The following is a 25,116-nucleotide window of genomic DNA, read 5'->3' as shown; positions in this document are numbered from 1 at the left end:
CAGCCACACTGACCCTATTTCTATTCCCCAGACGTTCCAAGAATATTCACAATGCAGAGCCGCTGTACACGCTCTCCCACTAAAAATATTTCTCCCCAGAACTAGTCTTAGCTGACTTCTTGCATTAGTCAGTCCTCTCTAAGTGGAATCCCCTATTCAACCCCTCCCTATTTTCCCATTTCTGTTTCTGACAGTATGCCTGACTGCATGAAATGATCCAACTTACATAATTACTTAATTGCAAAAAAGTTTCTACATTTGTTGTCTGTCTCCCTCCACCGGAATATAAACTGCACAAGGACAGATGATTCTTTAATTCATTTTCAGCCGCACTCTCAACACTTCGGTAAAATGCCTGGCATGGAGGAGGCTTTCAGTAAAAGCCAGTGACTACTGCTATTGTTATCCCAAAAAGTGAAGACATGCATACCTATATTTACAGCTAACTAAATTCCATTAGGAATATCTATTCCTAGAAAGGTAGGTGTCTGAGTTAAAGATCTAGAAGAACTCTAATGTGAGATCAGGTAGAAATTTCCATCAACCAAAACTCAGAGAAGATTTTAAATACATGGGAACTTCAGGAAGTTTGTGGAAAAGTGAAATAAAATGATAAGCTTATTTTGACACAAAATGTTTGATTATGCATACAATGGGTCCTCAAAAAACTCATGAAAGATGTGTATTAGTGACAAAGCTATGCATGGATTTTAAACATTTTTTGCATTAGGAGCCAACACTGTGGGGCAGCGCGTTAAACCATTGCTTGCAATGCTGGCATTCCATATCAGAGCACCAGTTTGAGTCCTGGCTGCTCTGCTTCTGATCCAGCTCCCTGCTAATGCTCCTGTGACAGCAGCCAAAGATGGTCCAAGTACTTGGTCCCCTGCCACCCACATGGAGACCTGGGTGGAGTTGCAGGTTCCTGGCTTCAGCCTGGCCCATCCCTGGCTATTTCAATCATTTGGAGATTGAGCCAACAGATAAAAGGTCATTCTGTCCATCTCTCCTTCTCCTCTGTCAAATTTTCAAATAAATAAAATAAATATTTTAAAAAGGTAATCAAAACTAACTTACCTTTTAACTCCATTTTCCATGAACTTAATAAAAAGATTTATTTAGTTACAGAGGTAGAGGGAGAGAGAGAAAGAGAGAGAGAGAGAGAGAGAGAGAGAGAGAGAGATCTTCCATCTGCTCGTTCATTCCCCAGATGTCTGTAATGGCCAAGGTTGGGCCAGGCTGAACCTAAGAGCCAGAAGCCTCATCCGGGTCTCCCATGTGGGTGGCAGGGACCCAAACACTTGGGCCATTTTTTCCAGGTACATTAGGAGGGAGCTGGGTCAAAAATGGAGCAGTTGGGACATGAACTGGTGCCCATATGGGGCGCCAGCATCTCAGGCAGCAGCTTTACCCACTACACCACAACACTGGCCCTCCATGAATTTTTTGAAGTAGTACATAAGTTAATGACTACGTTTTAGTCAAAGAATATATAAAACCTTTGTGGAATGTTAGCCATCAAAGAAGGAGCTACCTTTCTCTGAAGGGAGGAGAGAACTTCCACTTTGACTATGACCCTGTCGGAATAAGATCGAAGTCGGTGAACTCAAAAGGCTGCCATAGCCTTGGCAACTCATGACTAGAGCCTAGGGAGATTACTGATGCCATAAACAAGAGTGTCAAATTGTTAAGTCAACAACAGGAGTCACTGTGTACTTACTCCTCATGTGGGATCTGTCCTTAATGTGTTGTCCAATGTGAAGCAATGCTCTAACTAGTACTGAAACAGTATTTTACACTTTGTGTTTCTGAGTAGGTGCAAACTGATGAAATCTTTACTTAACATATAATAAATCGATCTTCTGTATATAACGATAGTTGAAAATGAATCTTGATGTGAATGGAATGGGAAAGGGAGTGGGAGATGGGAGGGGTGTGAGTGGGAGGGAAGTTATGGGGGTGGGGGAAGCTATTGCAATCCATAAACTGTACTTTGGAAATTTATATTTACTAAATAAAAGTTAAAAAAAGGAAGAAAAAATATTGAAATTATTTTTTAAAATAACACAAACAAAAACGCTAAGCAAAACGAGAATCCCATAAGAAGAGACTTGTTTTCGTTTTGTCTTGGTAAGAACTTGGGCATCAGCTCTGATTGGTTGAAAGGTGTGGTACTCCAGTTTCAAGACAGGATCACTCTCTTAGCCACCTCAGCAAATCACCTTACAATATAAAACACGTGTTAAAATTGCAAAGAAAGGAAACCAAAGCAAATGCTTCCATAAAAGATAATATCTAGTTACCTAACAAGCATGGGGCTATGTATAATCTAATAATAGAACAAGGTAAGTGGTGGTGATACATTATTTCTTTCTCATAAAAATAATTTTCAGTGAAATAGCTAGTGACGGCACAGTGAAATGGGCACATATTACAGAGTGAGCTGACACTCTGTGGTGGGAAACTTGGCGTTGGAAGCACAACAGATACTTTTGTTGACCATGACTTCAACTTCAGGGAACTTCCCTAATGAAGGGTTTCCACATACTTGAGACAAAAAGTTCTGCAGCAAGATGATCATCAGAGAGTCAAACATAATGACAAAAACAAAAATGGAAACTCCCTAAAATCCAATCACATGAGAACTATTAAGTACTTATGATCCACCCCCTGCATATAACACTAAGCGGCATGAAAAGAAAGGACTTGAGAGATAATAATCCTTTATCAGTAATGATTATCCTTGGTATTCTCATTATCACTGTTAATCAACACCCACATTAGCAAAGGTCAAGGCTCTACACCTTGAGTGGTGATCATCAGGAGGGGAATTTGTAACTGCTGCAGAATGGTTCCGTTGGTAGAAGCAGCATGTGCTATGTGTTGCTGGGTGGAGAAGAGGCTTGGGGGAAGGAAGGCAATGAGCTGAGGGGAGATTCTTGGTGCTTACCTTCTTGTAATCTCAAGAGAGAAGAGAGCCAAGAATGTACAAGGATCCAACAAAATGCAACAGAAATCCCAGGCCAATTCTGAATTCAAAGACACCTCTGAATTGCAAAGACACCTCTTCTGGTTGCCCAGGTTACGGGCCCCCTTCTCTCAGCAGTGATATTATAAAGGAGACAAGCAACATGCAAATGAAGGAAGCAGATACTCAGAGCGAAGTTGGCCCTAAGAAGCTCTGCCTTGGGGCAGGTCTGTGGGAGAGTCTGGAAAGTCTGTGCAGAAGACAGAGGGGACACTAGAAGGGAAGCATTGTATTCAAAATAAGGAAGGCCAGTTAAATCAGACCTGTTGTCACTCCCACTAAGATGGCCCCGTGACACCAGCAAGTCCACATGGTACTAGGTGCTCAGTCTGGTGCCTTTTGTTATCTGGAAGAGTAAAACACGGGACCAAAAAAATTATAGAGGTCCATGTCCATAGTGTCTTTGGGGCCATATAGGGAAAAGGAGAGATTACATGATTTTTAAAAGATACAAAATATAAATATAATCTTACTACAGCCATATCATATTTAATCCTATATATGTACATGTATATAGTATATATAGCAATATGGGGATATATAACAGAGAGAAAGAGAGAAAGGGGGGAGAGAGGGAGAGAGAGATCCTTAAAAAATGAAATTATTACAGAATTGTCATTATCACTCAATGCCTTTTTAAAGCTTTGTTATGAGCTTGTCTCGCTTCTAAAATGTGAAACTGAAGTATAATTTTAAATAAAGTCATGCTGCTATGCAAGCCCAGGGGCTAGCTGACAGTGATCGTCCCCATGCTTACTCTGGGCAGCCTGCTCTGAGAAGCCAGGACAGAGACACACTAGCCTCCCCCAAATGGACTTTCCTTGATCCACATTCTTTAATGAAGCTTAGAATAGACAAACTGCAGAAAGAGCCAATGTGTCCCTTGAGTGTATCTTTACGATCCTTGTAATTGGTACAAGACCAAAGTACACACAATCCCAGCCCTGAGGCCCTTTATGAGTTAGAACTGGTGGAAAACACATCCCAGGGCTGGCATTGAGCTCACACTCTTGGAGACACACTCCAGCTGAAGAGTCCAGAGGTCAAGCTGTGACTGACCACATCTGAAGTTCAGGAGGTCTTGGAGCTTACCACATGCCTCCATGAAAGAATGCTCAATCTCAAACCAATAAACACAAGCTTACTTATGGCTTATATATGTGCACGTAGTACTATAACAGTCACACACGGATACATAATCTGGTTTTCACAAGTGGAGATACAGATGGAATGAATTATTGCCGAATGTCTTGCCAGACTGGGTAGATCATATCATCATTAATGACTGAAGAGCCACTCCTCTCTGCCCCAGATGAAGTAACCTTGTCCTACTTAGTGAGTTAGTTCTTAGAAGTAACCTTTGCCCTACTTAGTGTGCTAGTTCCTAGAAAGAGCCCTAGGCACCAGCTGTCACTTGAGATGTGGTTAGCAGCAGGAACCCCGCCTCCAGGCTTTGTGATAACTCCTAGTTGCAGAGCACCTTCTGGTGAGCAGCAGATATCCCACCCTAAAGTCTTAAAGTGACTCCTGTGATAGCCAGAAAAATTTTCCCTCCACTAACCCCCTCATTTAAATCCTCCAATCAGTGTGTAAATCGTGTGTGTATCATTTAAACCCTCCAATTAGCGTGTAAATTGTGTGTATTAAGTAAATTATGTGGTTTTTCCCTTTAAAAATGCTCATTAACAACTGTTTGGGGCTTCTTCTTTGGATGGCTTTGTGCTGTTGAGAGGCCCGTCTGCGCAGACGTTGAATAAATCCTCTTGCGTGTTGCATCTACTGGTTTGGAATCTGAGTCTTTGGGGTGCGCATCTCGACGTGTCGGGGTCCTAGTTCAGGAACCCAACATTTCATGGGTGCTCGTCCGGGATTCGTATGCCCTCAGACTCAATTCTAGAAACCAGTTGGAGGTAAGAGCTAGCTCATCCACATGGTTGTTGTGGTGTCTGTTTGCGTGTTTTGATTTTTTGAAAATTGTACCTGTACAGGGTTTGTATTGTTTGGTGGACCAGTGGGGGAGGCAGACATACCCTGAGACCCCTGAGACCCCTGGGCCCACCCTGGAGGCCGCTCCAGGGGTTCCTTAGGGGAGAGAGGGGGATCGAGTTTCTCTCCTCCCCAGGGGGTCTAGCCATAAACAGCTACTCCTTTCGGTTTGCTGCTGATCAAATGCCGTGCGGCTTTTGGGTTTTGTTCTGTTCATTTGTGTAGTCTGTATTCTGTACCTTGTCAATTCACTTGCCACACCCATGGGTCAACAACTAACTACCCCTTTAAGTCTGACTTTAGGACACTGGAAAGAGGTCACGGAACGAGCACGCAACCAGTCAGTGGAAGTGTGCAAGAAGAAGTGGCTAACTTTCTGCACTTATGAATGGCCGTCCCTTGAGGTCGGATGGCCGCGAGATGGCACGTTTAACCTTACTACTATCTTGTAGGTCAAAAGAAAGATCTTCCAACCAGGATCAGATGGCCATCCAGACCAAGTGCCCTACATCATCACCTGGGAAAACCTCTCCCGAGACCCCTCTAAATGGGTTAAGCCTTTTCTTTCCCCATTGGGAGTGAAAGCCCCGAGTCCGGCTCCCTGGCCTTCCTCTACCCCACTCACACCCCCACTTTCCATGCCGCTGCTTCCCTCTTCCCTTCTCCCTTTAAATGAACCACCTAAACCTAAGTCTAAGACTCCGCCAGTTCTTCCAGATGCCCAAGATGCCTCCCCCTCCATACCCCCCTCAGGCCCTACCACAGCCAGTCCGGGAACCCCAGGGCCTTGAGCCAGTCTCTCCCGGCTCCACTGAGACAGGGGAGTCCACCTCCCCACTCCCTACTCACCTATGACTACGGAGGGAGCAGGCCGGAGGCCCAGAAAGTGTTTGGACCTCACAGGCTTACCCTTTATGGTCGGTGACCGGTCAGATTCAGTATTGGCCGTTCTCTGCCTCTGACTTGTACAATTGGAAAACTCACAACCCCTCCTTTTCACAGAACCCTCAAGCTTTAACCGGACTAATTGAGTCCATCTTACTCACTCACCAACCCACCTGGGATGATTGTCAGCAGCTTTTGCAGGCCCTCCTCACCACGGAGGAAAAGCAATGAGTCATATTGGAAACTCGCAAAAATGTGCTGGAAGCTGATGGCAGACCAACTCAACTGCCCAACGAAATTGAAGACGCCTTTCCCTTGACTCGCCCGGACTGGGTCCACAACACCGTGGCCGGTAGGGAGCGACTCCATCTCTATCACCAGACTCTGCTAGTGGGTCTCAAAGGGGCAGGAAGGCGCCCCACCAATTTGGCTAAGGTACGTGCGGTTGTTCAGGGCCAGGAAGAAACGCCAGCAGGTTTTTTAGAATGATTAATGGAAGCTTATCGGATGTACACCCCTTTTGACCCTCTGGCTGATGAGCGACAGTCAGATGTGATTATGTCGTTCATCGGACAGCTGGCCCCCAACATCCGAAGCAAACTGCAGTGGCTAGAAGGGTTACAGGGGTATAAATTGCAGGACCTATTAAAGGAGGCAGAAAAGATTTTTAACAAAAGGGAAACACAGGAAGAAAGGGAGGAAAGATTACGTAAGGAACAGGAGCAAAGAGAGGATAAACAGGACAAAAATCGAAGCCGGGAGCTGACCAAAATCTTGGCCACGGTAGTGCAAAGTACTGGACAGGGACAGCCAGGTCAAAATAGGGTCCTGGGAGACAAAAGAAGGCCCCGAGTAGAATGAGACCAATGTGCCTACTGCAAAGAAAAGGGACATTGGGTCAAGGACTGCCCCAAACTACCACAAGAAACTAAAAAAAAGAACAGCTCCAGTCCTAGCCCTAAAAGAAGACAAATAGGAAAGTCAGGGCCAGGAGACCCCCCACCCCGAGCCCAGGGTAACTCTCAATGTAGGGGGGCATCCAGTGACCTTTCTGGTAGATACAGGGGCACAACATTCGGTGCTAACCGATGACAGGGGGCCTCTAAGCTCTAAAACTTCTTGGGTCCAAGGAGCTACTGGGGGAAAGTTATACAGGTGGACAACTGAATGAAAGGTTCACTTAAACACCGGACAAGTGACTCCTTTGTTCCTATTAGTGCCAGACTGCCCCTACCCCCTGCTGGGCCAAGATTTGCTTTCTAAGGTGGGGGCTCAAATTCATTTCCATGACAAGGGGATTTCAACCACAGACCGCAAGGACAGCCCCTTCAAATACTGACTGTACGCCTAGAGGACGAACATTGGCTGCTCGAAAAGGGCCCAGTAAATGCAACCCCTCTAGAACCTAAGTGGTTAACAGACTTTCCTCAGGCGTGAGCGGAAACAGCAGGGGTGGGACTGGCAGTCAACCAACCTCCCTTAATAATTAACTTAAAGCCCTCTGCCACCCCAGTGTCGATTCGACAGTATCCTATGAGCAAGGAGGCTAAAGAAGGCATCAGGCCCCACATAAAGAGACTGTTGCAGTTGGGCATTTTGAGACCGTGCCACTCGCCTTGGAATACCCGCCTCTTCCCAGTCAAGAAACCAGGCACAGGGGATTATAGGCCAGTACAGGACCTACAGGAAGTTAACCGAAGGACAGAAGACCTACACCCCACCGTGCCTAACCCTTACAATCTGTTAAGTACCCTGCCTCCGAGTCATCAGTGGTATATGGTGTTAGACCTTAAAGATGCATTCTTTTGTCTAAGACTTAGTCCTATAAGCCAGACCCTGTTCGCCTTCGAGTGGAAGGACCCGGAGACCGGATTCTCCGGGCAACTCACCTGGACAAGATTACCACAAGGATTCAAAAATTTGCCCACCCTGTTCGACGAGGCCCTGCACCAGGACCTGGTAGACTTCCGAGTCAACAACCCCAGTGTAATCCTCCTGCAATACATGGATGACCTGGTCTTGGCAGCGGAAACTAAACAAAACTGCCTAAAAGGTACTGGGGCCCTGCTAAACCAACTAGGGAAACTGGGGTACAGAGCATCCGCGAAAAAGGCGCAGTGTGCAAAAGATGGGTGACTTACCTGGGATATTTACTAGAAGGTGGCCAGCGGTGGCTAACAGAGGGCCAAAAACAGATAGTTACCCTAATTCCACCACCCAAGAGCGCCTGGCAGGTGCAAGAGTTTCTCAGAAGCGCGGGCTTCTGCCGGTTATGGATACCCGGATTTGCGGAACTGGCAGCGTCTCTGTACCCCCTTACTAAACCCAGTACCCCCTTCCTATGGGAAGCAGAGCACCAAAGGGCATTTAATCGAATCAAGAAGGCCCTATTATCGGCCCCCGCCCTGAGCCTCCCTGATGTGACCAAGCCTTTCACGCTGTACATCGATGAGCAGAAAGGAATAGTGAAGGGCATCCTGGTTCAGAAGCTGGGACCTTGGAAGAGGCCAGTGGCTTATTTCTCAAAAAAACTGGACAATGTGGCCGCTGGATGGCCCCCGTGTTTGTGCATGGTGGCAGTGGTAGCAGTCCTTGTCAAGGACGCAGATAAGTTAACTCTGGGACAAACCCTCACCGTGGTGGCCCCCCACGCCATTGACTCCATTATTCGGCAGCCGCCGGATAGGTGGCTCTCCAACGCCCAAGTGACTCACTACCAAACTATGTTGCTCAATCCAGAATGGATTCAGTTCGGGCCCGCTACTCCCTTAAACCCAGCAACCCTGCTCCTGGACATGGAGCCCGACGCCTGGGTGCCTCATGACTGCCACCAAATCCTGACCGAGACCCATGGCACCCGGGAAGACCTGATGGACCTGCCATTGCCGGACACAGAGCACACTTGGTACACGGACGGGAGCAGCTTCCTGCATAATGGTGAGCGGAGAGCGGGGGCAGCCATAGTAGATGGACACTCCGTAATATGGGCGAGTGCTTTACCCACAGGAACTTTGGCCCAAAAGGCCAAGCTTGTGGCCCTTACACAGGCTCTCAAGCAGGCTAGCGGGAAAAAGATCAACATTTATACTGACAGCTGCTACGCGTTTGCTACGGCCCATATCCATGGGGAAATTTACCGAAGGAGAGGCCTTCTAACTTCAACAGGTAAAGACATCAAAAATAAGACTGAAATTTTAGACCTCCTAAAGGCACTTTTCCTACCCAAAAAGTTGAGTATTATCCACTGCCCAGGACACCAGCAAGGAAATGACCTTGTAGCAAAAGGAAACAGAATGGCGGACGAGGCTGCTAGAGTGGCTGCGTTAGGCCCGCAGGTTCTACACCTAAGTGCTGCAGAGGCCCACCATGAGCCAGATCACAAGCAACCCCCCTTCCTCTATTCAGATCAAGACTTGGACAGAATCCAGTGTCTAGGGGTGAACTATGATGAACAAAAAAAGGTTTGGACGTATCAGGACAAAGTTGTCCTGCCCCATGAAATGGCTCATGAACTATTATCACAACTTCATAAATGGACTCATCTAGGACATAAAAAATTAAAAATGCTCTTACAACAAGAGATCCTACCTTACTTTATCCCAGAACTTAACGCTCTAGTCCAACAGGTCACTGAATCCTGTGTCCCCTGCGCCAAGGTTAATGTGGGGCGCCTCAAACTGCTGAAAGGAGCAAGACTCAGGGGAGAGGGACCAGGAGTCAGTTTGGAAGTGGACTTCACTGAGGTTAAGCCAGGAAAGTATGGTAACAAGTATCTCCTAGTTTTTGTAGACACCTTCTCAGGCTGGACGGAAGCTTTCCCTACCAAGCGAGGGACTGCCCAAATTGTCGTTAAAAAAATCATTGAAGACATCTTCCCGCGGTTTGGTCTCCCTCAGGTAATTGGATCCAATAACGGACCTGCTTTTGTCTCCCAGGTAAGTCAGATGGTGGCCAAGGCATTGGGGATAAATTGGAAATTACATTGCACTTACAGATCCCAAAGTTCAGGACAGGTAGAACGAATGAATAGGACAATTAAAGAGACCTTAACTAAATTGGGTATAGAAAATGGCACTAGAGACTGGGTCCAGCTCCTCCCCCTGGCTCTGTTCTGGGCCCAAAACACCCCCGTAAACCATGGACTAACTCCATATGAAATAGTGTACGGAGGACCCCCTCCAGCCGCGAGTCTCCTTGACTCCGCATTAGATCCCTTTATTGATATGCCTAACTTGCAGGCTCGACTGAAGGCGCTCCATATCATACAGAATCAAATTTGGAAGCCCCTGGCTGCAGCTTACAGGACCGAGACCACGTCAGTGCCTCACCCTTTCCAGATCGGGGACTCAGTCTACGTCCAGAGGCACCAGTCCAAGACTCTCGAGCCACTCTCAAGCCACGCTGGAAGGGCCCATACACTGTGCTACTGACCACTCCAATGGCTCTCAAGGTGGACGGAGTCGCTGCCTGGATCCACGCGTCCCACATCAAGCGAGCGTCACTGGAGACCGACGGGACCTCGGGCGAGTCACCACGATGGAAATTACAGCGCACTCAAAATCCTCTCAAGCTAAGACTTTTAAAAACCCCATAATGCTTTTAATCTTGCTTGTCTCAACTGTGACGGCCAAAGCTCCTCATGCCCCCCAAAACCTAACTTGGCAAATAGTGTCGGCCACGGGTAACATTGTATGGTCCCGCAGCTACCTCACGCCTCCTGGACACGGTGGCCCCCCTCACCCCGGACTTGTGTGACCTGGCGGATGGCTCAGAAAATTGGGAAGTCCCGGAGGAATTTTCCCTTGAGGAAACTAATGCGGGACCTACTAGTCTAAAAATGGGGATTATCCCGGGACCTTCTAGGCTCCACCACCTGCCTGGATGTAACAAGCCCAACTTTCGAGCCTCCCTCCAAACCTATGACTTTTATGTGTGCTCCCAGAGAGATAGAAAGGACTCCTACAAACGTAATTGTGGCGGGGAAGAACAATTCTTTTGCAAGGCTTGGGGTTGCAAAACCACGGGAACTACGTACTAGAAACCCTTTTCCAACTGGATCTCATTAGGGTTATGCGGGGCCCACCAAGGGGGGGGGGGTCCTACAAGTAACCTCCTTAGCATAACCTTCACAGAAGCAGGACAAAACTACCAAAAGTGGGTAGCAGGTAAACAATGGGGCCTCCGATTGTACCAAAATGGCCATGATAAGGGTCTCATTTTTACAATTTGGCTGAGCATAAAGAGCCCAAACCCAGTGCCAGTAGGACCCAACCCGGTCCTAGCAGAACAAGGACCCCCACTATTAAAATGCAAAAAAAGGGGCAACTGTCCGGGCTTGAACAACCACCCCAAGCCATAATACCCCAACCCGAGGAGTTTATACATCTGTAGCGCCCCATGCAAAAGCCTCATCTCCTCTGAACATCAGCCAAATGGAAGCACCATCCCCTCTAACAGCAAAACCTCCTTCACTAACTGGACCACTGCTTGCCCGGCCGCCCACCTGCCGCTCCGCACGCCCGGCCGCCAGCATGATCGCCGCGCAGCTCCTGGCCTGCTACTTCACCGAGATCAAGGATGACCAGATCAAGAAGATTGACAAGTATCTCTACGCCATGCGGCTCTCCGATGAAACTCTGGTAGATATCATGACTCGCTTCAAGAAGGAGATGAAGAATGGCCTCTCCCAGGATTTTAACCCAACAGCCACAGTCAAGATGTTGCCAACGTTTGTAAGGTCCATTCCTGATGGTTCCGAAAAGGGAGATTTCATCGCCCTGGATCTCGGGGGGTCTTCCTTTCGGATTCTGTGGGTGCAAGTGAATCACGAGAAGAAGCAGAATGTCCACATGGAGTCCGAGGCCTACGAAACCCCCGAGAACATCGTGCATGGCAGCGGGAGCCAGCTTTTCGATCATGTTGCTGAATGCCTGGGAGACTTCATGGAGAAAAGGAACATCAAGGACAACAAACTGCCCGTGGGATTCACCTTCTCGTTCCCTTGCCGACAATCAAAAATAGACGAGGCTGTCCTGATCACCTGGACAAAGCGATTCAAGGCGAGCGGCGTGGAAGGGGCAGATGTGGTCAAGCTGCTGAACAAAGCCATCAAAAAGCGAGGGGACTATGACGCCAACATCGTGGCTGTGGTGAACGACACGGTGGGGACCATGATGACATGTGGCTACGACGACCAGCAGTGTGAAGTCGGCCTGATTATTGGCACCGGCACCAACGCGTGCTACATGGAGGAGCTGAGGCACATCGACCTGGTGGAGGGTGACGAGGGCAGGATGTGCATCAACACGGAGTGGGGGGCCTTCGGCAACGACGGCGCCCTGGAAGACATCCGTACTGAGTTTGACAGGGAGATCGACCGGGGCTTGCTCAACCCGGGGAAGCAGCTGTTCGAGAAGATGGTCAGTGGCATGTACATGGGGGAGCTGGTCCGGCTGATCCAGGTCAAGATGGCCAAAGAGGGCCTCTTGTTCGAAGGGCGAATCACCCCAGAGCTGCTCACCCGAGGGAAGTCCAACACCAGCGACGTGTCAGCCATCAAAAAGAATAAGGAAGGCCTCCACAACGCCAAAGAGATCCTGACCCGCCTGGGAGTGGAGCCGTCCGACGATGACTGTATTTCCGTTCAGCATGTGTGCACCATTGTCTCGTTCCGCTCGGCCAACCTGGCGGCTGCCACGCTGGGCGCCATCTTGAACCGCCTGCGGGACAACAAGGGCACGCCCCGGCTACACACCACCGTTGGTGTCGACGGCTCTCTGTACAAGACACACCCACAGTATTCCCGGCGTTTCCACAAGACCCTGAGGCGCCTGGTGCCTGACTCCGATGTGCGCTTCCTGCTGTCGGAGAGTGGCAGCAGCAAGGGGGCTGCCATGGTGATGGCGGTGGCCTACCGCCTGGCTGAGCAGCACCGGCAGATAGAGGAGACCCTGGCCCACTTCCGCCTCACCAAGGAGATGCTGCTGGAGGTGAAGAAGAGGATGCGGACCGAGATGGAGGCGGGGCTGAGGAGGCAGACGCACGACAAGGCCGTGGTCAAGATGCTGCCCTCCTTCGTCCGCAGCACCCCCGACGGCACCGAGAACGGTGACTTCTTGGCCCTGGATCTCAGAGGAACGAACTTCCGCGTCCTGTTGGTGAAAATCCGTAGCGGGAAGAAGCACACAGTGGAGATGCAAAACAAGATCTATGCCATCCCTCTGGAGATCATGCAGGGCACCGGGGAAGAGCTGTTCGACCACATCATCTCCTGCATCTTCAACTTCCTGGACTACATGGGAATCAAGGGCCCGCGGATGCCACTGGGCTTCACATTCTCGTTCCCCTGCAAGCAGACGAGTCTGGACGCGGGAATCTTGGTCACCTGGACCAAAGGCTTCAAGGCAACTGACTGCGTGGGCCATGACGTAGCCACTTTACTGAGGGACGCCATCAAAAGGAGAGAGGAATTTGACCTGGATGTGGTGGCCATGGTCAATGACACGGTGGGCACCATGATGACCTGTGCATACGAGGAGCCCACCTGCGAGGTTGGACTTATTGTAGGGACGGGCTGCAATGCCTGCTACATGGAGGAGATGAGGAACGTGGAGATGCTGGAGGGGAACGAGGGGCAGATGTGCATCAACATGGAGTGGGGCGCCTTTGGTGACAACGGTTGTCTGGATGACATCAGAACCATCTATGACCGACTGGTGGACGAATATTCTCTAAACGCTGGGAAGCAGAGGTACGAGAAGATGATCAGCGGCATGTACCTGGGGGAGATCGTCTGCAACATCCTCATCGACTTCAAGAAGGGCTTCCTCTTCCGCGGGCAGGTCTCCGAGCCACTCAAGACGAGGGGCATCTTTGAGACCAAGTTCCTCTCTCAGATCGAGAGCGACCGGCTGGCGCTGCTCCAGGTGCGGGCCATCCTCCAGCAGCTGGGTTAAACAACCTCATAAAAGGGGCTTATTCCATTATTAATCATAACAATCCCAACCTGACCTCCTCTTGCTGGCTTTGCCTGACCTCCAGTCCACCATATTATGAAGGCATAGCAGTCACCGAACCCTACAACGCTACTAGAGGTGTTTAATGCCCATGGGAAAGAATGCAGCCCAGGCTCACTTTGACCCAGGTCTCCGGTCAGGGAACCTGTGTGGGGAACCTTCCCCCGTCCCATGCCCAACTAGGTAACAACACCATCCCCAGTGTACAGTTAGCAACTTATGCTTATGTTAGCCCGGGCTACGGCAATTGGTGGGCTTGTAATATGGGACTCACTCCTTGTGTGTCTCCCTCAGTTCTTAATGCCACCCAGGATTATTGCGTTATGGTGCGGCTGGTGTCCCCAATAATGTACCATCCGACTAACACCCTAGAAGAGTTCTATGACAAACATCCCACCCGTTTCCACAGAGAGCCGGCCTCCCTAACCTTGGCAGTCCTATTAGGTCTGGCGGGAGTGGGGACTGGGGTAACGGCCCTAGTTAAAGGTCCTCAATACTACAATGAACTGAAAGGGGCCATTGATGAGGACATTCAGGCCCTAGAACAATCCATAACCAGGCTAAAAGAATCTCTTACTTCTCTGTCCGAAGTGGTCCTTCAGAACAGAAGAGGGCTTGACCTACTCTTCCTAGAGAAGGGTGGCCTCTGTGCAGCCCTAGGCGAGGAGTGCTGTTTTTACGTCGACCACTCAGGAGTCATAGAAGACTCCATGACAAAACTTAGAGCTAGGCTGGACAAGAGGCGTAGGGAACGAGAGGCTCAACAAGGCTGGTTTGAAGGATGGTTTAACACAAAACCCTGGCTGACCACCCTTGTATCCTCAATCATGGGCCCCCTCATTATCCTCCTGATTCTAACCTTTGGTCTGTGCATCCTCAACTGTTTACTCCAGTTCATACGAAGCCTGGTGTCTACTGTGCAAGCTCTAGTACTCACCCAACAGTACCAACCCCTCTGGAACAAAGGAAGCACATAAATTTTAAGATTAAAATTTGCCCATAAGAAAAAGAGGGGGATGAAGAGCCATTCCCCTCCGGCCCAGATGAAGTAACCTTTGTCCTACTTAGTGAGTTAGTTCTTAGAAGTAACCTTTGCCCTACTTAGTGTGCTAGTTCCTAGAAAGAGCCCTAGGCACCAGCTGTCACTTGAGATGTGGTTAGCAGCAGGAACCCCACCTCGAGGCTTTGTGATAACTCCTAGTTGCAGAGCACCTTCTGGTGAGCAGCAGATATCCCACCCTAAAGTCTTAAAGTGACTCCTGTGATAGCCAGAAAAATTTTCCCTCCACTAACCCCCTCATTTAAATCCTCCAATCAGTGTGTAAATTGTGTGTGTATCATTTAAACCCTCCAATTAGCGTGTAAATTGTGTGTATTAAGTAAATTATGTGGTTTTTCCCTTTAAAAATGCTCATTAACAACTGTTTGGGGCTTCTTCTTTGGATGGCTTTGTGCTGTTGAGGGGCCCGTCTGCGCAGACGTTGAATAAATCCTCTTGTGTGTTGCATCTACTGGTTTGGAATCTGAGTCTTTGGGGTGCGCATCTCGACGTGTCGGGGTCCTAGTTCAGGAACCCAACATGACTATTTCAAGACCCAGTATATGAGGGTTCTTCAAAAATTGGTGGAAAACATATATTATGAAAAAAATCATGCATGTATTTCTATGTTTTGCACCAAAGTGAACACATACTAACTTGTGATGCCATGCCTGCACAAGATCTAGTTCAAAGCACTAAGAAGAACAGCCCTAAAGGGACTGGCACTGTGGCTCAGCAGGTTAAACAGCCAACTACAATGCCAGTCTCCCATATGGGTGATGGTTTGAGTCCCGGCTTCTCCTTTTCTGATCCAGTTCCCTGCTACCACATCTAGGAAAGCAGTGGAGGATGGCTTAAGTGCATGGGCTCCTGCCATCCACATGGGAGCCCTGGATGGAATTCTAGGATCCTTTCTGCAAGCTGGCCAAGCCCCAGCTGCTGCGGCCATCTGTGTTTTGAGGAGTGAATCAGCAGATGGAAGAGCTCTTTCTCTCTAACTTTGCATTTCAAATAAATAAATAAATCTTCTTAAGAGAGAGAGAGAGAGAGCCCCTAACAAAGCAACAGAAATTCTGCTAAATGCCTAGTAAGAATAAACAGCAGGTCTGTGGCAAAGCTTGATGGGAGAATGGTGAAAGCACCAAAAAGTGCAGGAGGACAACGCCCCCAAAGAAATCAGCAGTTCACACATGGATGCATTGTCTGTTGCAGCAGCTCATCCACCTCAATTTGTGAGGCAGAAATTAACCCTGTCCATGCCCTAATTGAAGAGGACCAATGCTAACCAGGTGAGATGGTACAAAACACCACCTACATCTCAATTCAATTAGCTTACACAATCCCGGCTGAAAAATTAAAGCAGGCCAAATTTTCTGCTCCATAGTCAGCAGCAGACAAGACAGAACTTCCAATGGAAATGCTAAATAATGAGGATCAAGATGCTGAAGCATTTCTTCCAAGAAGGGCAACAGGAGATGAAACCTGGCTTTACTGGTATGATCCCAAAGGCAAAGCACAATGCAAGCAGCGGCTACCGAGAGGTGGGAGTGGTCCAGTCAAAGCAAAAGGGGCTCAACTGGTCAAGGGCAAAGGCTGCAGCAACAGTTTGGGGGATGTTCTAGGCATTTTTCTGGTTGGCTTTTTGGAGGGTCTAAGAATGATAACCTGTGCTTATTTTGAGTCTGCTTTGGAGATGTCAGCCAAGGCTTTAGCAGCAAGATGCCTGGCAAAGCTTTATCAGCAAATCCTTCTCCACCACCACAATGCTCCTGCTCAGACTTCTTACCAAAAAGGGCAATTCTGCAAGTGTTTTAAAGGAAAATCATTGGGCCTTTCATTTGGCTCCTTCTGACTTTGTCTTCTAATCTTAAGAACTCTTTAAAGGAACCCATTTTTCTTCAGTGAATTGTGTAGAAAAGATCGCATGAGCACGGGTTAAAAGCCCAGGACTCTCACTTATTTAGAGATAAACTAAATGGCTGCACGCATCACTTACAAAAGTGTCTTGAACTTGACAGAGCTTATGTTGGGAAACACGGTCCACATTTTAATCTTATTTTCAAAGTTTTCAAAGACTTATTTTATTTACTTGAAAGATAGGTTGAGAGAGAAAGAGAGTGACCAAAAGAGAAAGAGAGACCAATCTTCAGTCCACTGGTGCACTCCCCAAGTGCCTGCAGCAGCCAGATCTGGGCTAGGCTGAAGCCAGGAGCCTGAAACTCCATCTGAGTCTCCCCTGTGGCTGCAGGGGCCCAAGCCCTTGGGACATCTTCTAATGCCTTCCCAGGCACATTACCACGGAGCTGAACTGGTGCTCCAATGTGGGATACTGGCAGCACCGGACTGGTTTCACCCACTGTTCCACAATGCTGGCCCCTCTACTGCAATCTCACCTACATTATTACAGCATTTTTGAAGTTCTCCCATATACTTAAGGCAAAGTCCATCGTTAAAGAGTGTCAGTTTAATTTGATATTTTAAAACATTCTTTTGAAAATTAGAATTTTAAAATCAGCTTCTTGCCATGTCAGAATAAAACATTATTCATTTATTTTATTTGAGAGGCAGCAAGATGGAGAGAAAGAGCTAGAGCTAGAGGCAGAGAACTCCCATCCGCTGATTCACTGCCCAGAAGCTGCACCAGGCTGAAGCCAGGAGCTGGGAACTTAATCCAGGTCTCCCACTTGGGTTGCAGGAACCCATGAACTTGAGTCATCACTGCTACAACCCCTGTCCCCCAATAGGGTGCACATTAGCAGGGAGGCAGAATTGGGAACAGAGCCAGGACTTAAACCCAGGCCCTCTTACGTGGGATGTGGGCATCCCAAGTGGTGTCAACCGCTAGGCCAAATGCCCACCTTTGTTTTTTAACTCAAAGCATTGCTGACAGGGAGCTCAGACAACAATCTGAAGAAATGCCCACTCTGCTGTTTTCCTGCTGTTATCCACACTTGCCTTGCCAGTGTTACTTAGCAAGTTATTACAAAATTATTGCAAATTTTTACAAAATTATTACAAATAATTTAAGCTAGTTTTCCATTCCTCTAAGGGTTTTTGTACTTAAAACAATATTATGCATCAACCCTTTACCAGATAAATATGAATTACAATGCATTACAAATAATTGAAATCAAATAAAAACACAGGGAGCTCTAGCAAACCATACACCTTCTGAAATCTCCACTTGTCCCCTGGGGTATCCCACATTCCACACTTCAGTGCTACTGAGAGTGTAATCTGTGGGCCAGCATCAGCCCTCAAACTATCTCCAGGCCTCAATGAGATAAAGTAGAGAAATGAAAACTTCTGGCAGTCTCAAAGATAACACTATGCCATCTCATTTCACTCTACAGGGAGAGGTTTGTATTTTTTCTATTTTGTATTCATTTTATTTTATTTTTTGAAATGCCTGTTACTAGGCTTTATGAAAGGAAGAGTTGTAGACAGATTGAAAATAAAACCACTCATCCCTTTACTACAAAGAGTTGAGAAACACAAGCATGCGTGACCCCTGGACAGATGCATGTGGACAGAGGGAGGGTACTGCCCAGCCAGAGCAGGAAGGCCAGGACAGAGGCCTGCAATGCAGAGGCAAAGACATAAACTACTTTGAGATTCAGGCCATGTATCCCCGACATAGAAAATGCACAAGGAGCCCCATGTGCCAGTTCCTTGGGTCCTTCTCCCCAAAACAATGAAAGAGATGACCTGGAAACAAGAGGGTGTTGCTGGCCAGAAGTTCTGTGCAGAAGAGCGGATTCCAGACTTCAGCTAAGGAGTGTCACATGCTGCAGCTACATCCCAAGGTATGTAGGGTAGGGCACCTCATCAGACCCTGAGAAGCAACCGGAAACCATGCACAGGGTCTCTGGGCAAGCAGGGAAGGAAAAGAATACAACCGCACAGCCACTCCTCCCAGGCCTGCTTTCCTCTCATACCCACAAGGGTGTCAGGTATTCTGCCAATATGCCTATCAATCACGGCTCCAGCCTGCACCAGAGTGGTCTACGTGGATGCAGGCAAGCTCCTCGGGGCACTTCCCCACCAGCACTAGCGTCCACGCATGCAATTTCCTTCTCAAGCTTGCAGGACCAAAGATCTATAAAGAGATGCTCTAATTCCACTCCACTTCACTCAGTGCTGGGACCTTCTCACCCATGAGATCAGCCATCTAGTGAAACTTCAGTCTGTAGCCAAGATCCACATCCCATCAGCCTACATGACCACCCAGACACTTCAACAGAGTGGAGGCAGGGGCTCCTTCCAACAGAAGTGTCGTTTTTCCAAATCCAGGCAAGGGATCACAGAGTTGCTCCTTCCACTGAATCATCCACAGAGCCACTGATTAAAGGAGCACTGACGTTACAGAGAAGGGCATGAAGACCACTGCTGGTTAAAGGAAGGGCATCCTCAAGGCAATGGCAGGGAAAGACACAGTGCTGTGGGAAGAGATCCCTCCAAGAGGCAGGGACAACAGGCACAGTGGATAGAGGATGGCCTTGAGTCAAACTTGAGCTCAAATTCTACTTCCTCACATTACAGACTGGGTGACCTTGAGCCCATAACGGAGCCTCCTTGTTGCTATGAGGATTTCTCCACCTGCAGAATAACGAAACTACAGCCTTCCTTACCTGAAAGGGTTATTTGCAGGCTGCGTAGGAAATGAGCGGCATATCAGAGGTGCTGAATTTAGTTTCCTAATCGTCCTGATTTTCTCCTAGAGAGCTTTTGAATCGGCTGAGTCTTTCTGCACCCGACAGCCATTCCCGTAATTGGAGTCGCCTAATCATGTGCCTGTGAGTTTTCAGTCTTTGCCTCTCACCAGCTCCTCCTGTTCTCCTCAGGAAACATGTTCTTGAGAGTCCCTTGTTCCGAAGCTGGTGGAGAAAGGCACCCAGACTCTGGTGTGACCTGCACAGGTATTTCAGTTACCCACGGCAGCAGAAGGAACCACCCTGAACCTAGGGACTTAAAGCAGCCGCCTTTTCTTGCTTTCGACAAGTCAGGGAGCTAAGGGACTGACACTCCGTGGCAGATCGATGGGTAGCTGGGGTCAGCTAAGACCATGGAGTTGAATTGGTCTTTTTCTGCCCATGCCATAGATTCCATCCGGAGCTCTGCAGTGTAAGGCAGAAGCTGTGTAGTCCACAGAGGCTGCAGAACATCTGCTGTGTCACTTCTACCATGCTCCAATGGTGAGAGCAAGTCACAGCCAGCTGGGATTCCCAGGGCCCCGTCAGCCTCTGCTCTACAGGGGAGGAGCAGTGGATTCATGTGGCTAAGGGTGAGCACACTGAAATGAGCCGGAGGAGATGCCACGTTCCCTTCTCAGGCTCTGCCACAGTGCCTCTGTGCAGGTCACCTGGGCACCTCTGCAGGGAACACAGAAGACGAAGCAAGCCCAAACGCACATGCAGTGGGGGCTGTAGGAGCTCCATCACCCAGGCCCATCCAGAGGCCCCACTCCTGCTGAGCTAGATGGGAAAGAACTAGGAGAAACCCCCTCTGTGGTGGCACAGGCCCCTCCCCTGGCCCGGGGTCTCAGTCATCTCATCCCTCAAATGAGGGCCATGATATCCCAACCTTGCAGAAGCCTCTGTGCAGATGCAAGGGCATGCAGGGTGGGGCACTGCTTGGAAACAACCCTCACCTGTGCTATTCACCTGCACTCTGTCCCCAGCTTACACCACATCTGCTCTTTCTCATCCCCAGCCACAAGTGTTCAGCCATGTATCCATTTGTCCTATACACAGAGCTGTGTGTTCCATCCTTCTTAGTCCCCAAACACACACGTCATGCCAGGTGCTGCTCTGACAACCACACAGGTATGAACTCCTGGAGCAGATGTGTAGCGTAGCAGTTGAGGCAGCTAAGACTGGGATGCCTGCATCACATATCACAGTATTTAGTTTGATTCCCAGTTCTGGTTCTTGGCAACAGCTTCCTGCCACAGCAGACAAACCCTGGTAGGCAATGGTGATGGTTGTAGCAGCTGGGTCCCTGTCACCCATGTGGGAGGCTGGGGTTGTGATTCTAGCTTCCTGCTCTTTGCTCTGACCTGGCCCATCCATAGCTGTTGCAGGTTTTGGGAGAGTGAAGCAGCAGATTCTCTCTCTCTCTCTCCCTCCCTCCCTCTTTTTCTGCCAAAGGAAGACAGGAAAGAAAAAAAGTAATTTTTTGTTTCCAAATACATGAACTCTCTAGTTGTGGTGATACCCTTCTAAGGTAGGCACGGTTACCAACTCCATGTACTATGAGCAGATTGAAGCAAAAGTGGGCTTCCAGTTAAGGGACCGATGACCGCCTTTTCTGGTCACAATGTGCCCATGGTCTCATAGCTACTCTCACATTACCCTTCCAGGGCCCTGGCTTCTGGGATATGCCCTGAGCCAAGAGCAGGATCTAAGGTGTGAGAAGCACACCAAGCCAACAAGGGGAAGCCCCAGAGCTCAAGATGCATCCACTCAACGGATGTTCCTCCACCAGCGGTGGTTCCATAGGCACCACCTCAGTGCCTCTAACTCAAAATTCTGTCACCTGCTCTCGCTAGGAAAACACCCAGCCCCTCACTTAGGAACACTTCCCTGCACAGCCCACCTGGAGTCAACTCCTTAACACAGTTGGTGCAAGCAAGCCTCTGGTCCCCAAGATGCTGAGGGGCTCATGCCCAATCTGCACACGAGTGGAGTGAGGGCAGAAAATCCTCCCACCTGCCCACCACAGGGGTTGGCATGGCTGGGAATAATGACTTAGTGGTGTCTGAAGAGGAAACAATAAGAGGATACTACATTTTGGGTGGTCTGACATTCAAAGCATCCCCAGGATGGTGGCTGAGCTTATTAGAGAAAGGGTGGGAGGGCTCACACAGTATGACAGAGCCAGTGCAGAGGGGTTACAGGAGGTGTGGTTGGACTGTGTGCTATGAAGGGTGGTTGAGCTGCAACCAGTTCAAGTCTAGTTCCACCTCAAACTATTCTGTGCAAACCTGAACGCATTACTTGAATGCTCAAGCCTTGGTTTTCCTATCTGCAAGGTAGGAACAGTCATATCCACCTGCTTTATATAAGATCACATGATAAGCCTGCTAAAATGTGTCTGGGGCATTCTTGGAGTTCAGTGAACCCTGAAGCACATTCCTACACTGGGAAGCATTCTAAGGGGGAGGCTTCCCCAGGCTCTCCTCAAAGGAAGAAGAGAACCATGTAGCTCTGCACTAACACTCTGCTTCAGTTTCTGCACCTGCCGCTTCTTGGTCATATCATTTTGGGCAAGTTCCAAGGCTTCTTTGTACCCTAGATTTTTCATCTGTAAAGTGAAGTTAATAACCATTTCAATGATCTCTATCTGCATCATAAAATCATTGCAAAAACAGTAGCTTAAGGCAACAATCACTCACCATTGTTTTATTTATTAGAACACGCTCTTGCAATTTGGACAGAGTTTGGCAATGGCTCATCTCTGCTCCATGTGCTATCAGCCATGGCGGACCATGGTGGCTACAGAGACTCTTGCTTCACTCACACGGCTTCATTCACATGACTTCACTCACACGGCTGGAGACTTGGTGGAGCTACCAACCAGGAGCTCAGTAGGGGTTGCAGGCTAGGGCCTCAGTTTCCCTGCACACAGCCTCTCTTCATTGCTGAACATTGTGGCTTCAGGGTACTCAGACTTTGCATGTGACAGCTCACTTTGGGGCCAAATGAGGGGATGTCCAGGATCTAAAGATTGAGGCCCAGCCCTGTCATGTATCAGTTCTGTAGCATTCTGTTGATCAAGTGGATTACAGGGTGGCCCAGGCTGAAGGGGACTTGGAGAATGTATGATACACTGGGGACCATCGGAATAGCAGCTCTTACCACAGTCCTGTCTTCCCCATAGAGCTATGGGTGGGATCAAATGTACCCACATAGCTATAGCACTTACCCACGCATGAGTGCTCTGCTGATGCTGACAGACAGTACAGTGGAGTGGCCAAAGCTGGGGAAGCTGACTCCCCTAAGATTATTCCACTCTCACCATTTGCTAGGGGGAAGGCTACCTAACCACTGTGTGCTTCTAAGCCTTCATCTATGTAATACAGATAATAACAGTGCTTGCCTCTTGGAGCTGTTGGGAGGACACACATTGATGTCTGTGAAGTGCTTAAAATCATGCCTGGCATGTACTGAATGTGACACAAATGCCTGCCATTGTCATGCTCCTAACCGGAACCCACTCTGATCTCCGGGTCTCGGCCTCCATCAGGTTGTTAGCATCAACACTTCCCATGAAGAAAAGTGATTCTGCAGAGGCAGTGTCTTCCGCCTTGCCTCTGGATGTGGCTCAAGGCCGCTGAGTGCCTTTTCCTTCCTCTGCCTCCCTGCTGCTCCCTGATGGGTCCAAAAACATTCCTGTTGACTCTTGGGACAGCCTTGGGTCTACTGCACCCTGACAACCCAGAGTCTGGACAGGCAGCCAAATGCACCTGTTTTTTTTCAGGGGGGAGCCCTGAAACCCCATCCTAGACATTCCCCATCTCTGCACCTCTGCTCCCTGCTGGAAAGGGTCACACTTGTTGGGCTTCTCTGTCTTCACAAACCATCCACTCTCTTTGGAACACATCTCCCTGACTTTCCCTTGAGTAATCACTGCGTGGAAACAACCCTCTTTAACCAAAGAGAACTGTCCTCCTGGGTGGTAAAAGGCGATTTGCACAGGGATAGAAAAATAGCATTTTTTTATCCAATCCATAATTAGGTCTTGGAGAAACAAATTAAACGAAGGCAAAATTATGTTTCTTTAAAGCGTGAATACTGATCTGCATAATGATGTACATTTAATGGTTTTAATTTCCAAGGGAAACTATTTTTAAAATGAGTTTGGAAAATGTATTTTTCCCTTCAATTCCACGTCTATAAAGTTAAGTCCCCAGGCCTCCGCTACATCACTCCAGCCTGTAATCCCAGCTAATTAGTGATGGCATTTTCAACCTAATAGAGTGAAAGTGTCTTCCGCCACTGAGGGCACCCTGCCACGCCAGGTAAAGAATTAGTGCAAGGGGGGCTGGTGCTGTGGCGCAGTGGGTTAACTCTCTGGCCTGAAGTGCCGGCATCCCATATGGGTGCTGGTTCTGATCCAGCTCTCTGCTGTGGCCTGGGAAAGCAGTAAAAATAGCCCAAGTCCTTGGGTCCCTGCCCCCATGTGGCAGACCCGGAAGGAGCTCCTGGCTCCTGGCTTTGGATTGGCACAGCTCCAGCCGTTGCAGCCAATTGGGGAGTGAACCATTGGATGGAAGACCTCTCTCTCTCTCTCTGCCTCTCCTCTCCCTGTGTAACTCTGACTTTCAAATAAATATATATCTTAAAAAATAGAATTAGTGCAGGAAAGAAGCAGCCCCCAGCATGTGGTATGGAGACTTGCTCTCTCTTGCCCCTGCCACCACCTCGTTCTCAAGCCCTGGGGCATGGGCAGTCTCACCGGGACCATGGTAGTAACCATGGTTGTCAACATGGATGTATACAACAGCATTCTAACACCCACTTTTGTTAGTAGCACTTCACTGGGGGTTGATGCTTAATAGCTCTGTCCAATGTAAGTTGGCAAGCGGTTCCCACAATTAATTCTGACATATGCATTTGGCCAGAGGGAGGGATATGGTTTGGCCTTATCAAATATCTGACATTAGGCAAGCACTCAATCGATTTTAGACATTATTATTATTTTTAGCATGATTTGAGCAACTCAGCTACAGAGACAGTGCCTCATACTTCCCATATTGTAAGGGAAGTTAGAGGAAATTGCATGAGAAATACACTTGGCCCTCTGCCTGGCTCACAGGCCACTTTCAACTTAGTTCTCTCCTTTTGTCCATCGTGGGCTTGCTCCATTCATCTGCTCAACCAGAACTAGTCAGCAGTCTATGAGAGACAAACACCCTTCTACTTGCAAGCCAGTTTGTGTCTTGGGAAATCGTATAAGGCTGGTCACTCACTGCGAGAGCTGTGAGGCACAGGTCAAGACTTCATGTGTATTTGCAGCACATTCCGTGCCTTCTCAAGCATAGACTCCCCAATTTTCCTCTTTTCTCTCCCCTAAGAGGCCCAAGAAGTAGCAGGTAAGCCTGGATGTCCTGTGCAAAAACCATTCTACTTTGCTGAGAGTCCAGGCTTTGGTGGAATACC

The 25,116-nt window shown here is 48.5% G+C and overlaps 1 protein-coding gene and 1 pseudogene across 1 annotated transcript in view; one reads left to right on the top strand and one right to left on the bottom strand.

Annotated features, from left to right (window-relative positions):
* Positions 1–25,116, bottom strand: part of LOC100350278 (glutamate receptor ionotropic, delta-1) — a 328,379-nt gene that overhangs the window by 162,595 nt on the left and 140,668 nt on the right. The window lies entirely within an intron of this gene.
* Positions 11,383–13,887, top strand: LOC127488764 (hexokinase-1 pseudogene; annotated as a pseudogene).

This window comes from Oryctolagus cuniculus, chromosome 15 (genome assembly GCF_964237555.1).
Source record: "Oryctolagus cuniculus chromosome 15, mOryCun1.1, whole genome shotgun sequence".
NCBI classification, from domain to species: domain Eukaryota; kingdom Metazoa; phylum Chordata; class Mammalia; order Lagomorpha; family Leporidae; genus Oryctolagus; species Oryctolagus cuniculus.
The sequence above is the reverse complement of the archived record's forward strand: the minus strand, read 5'-3'. Positions and strand labels throughout refer to the sequence as shown.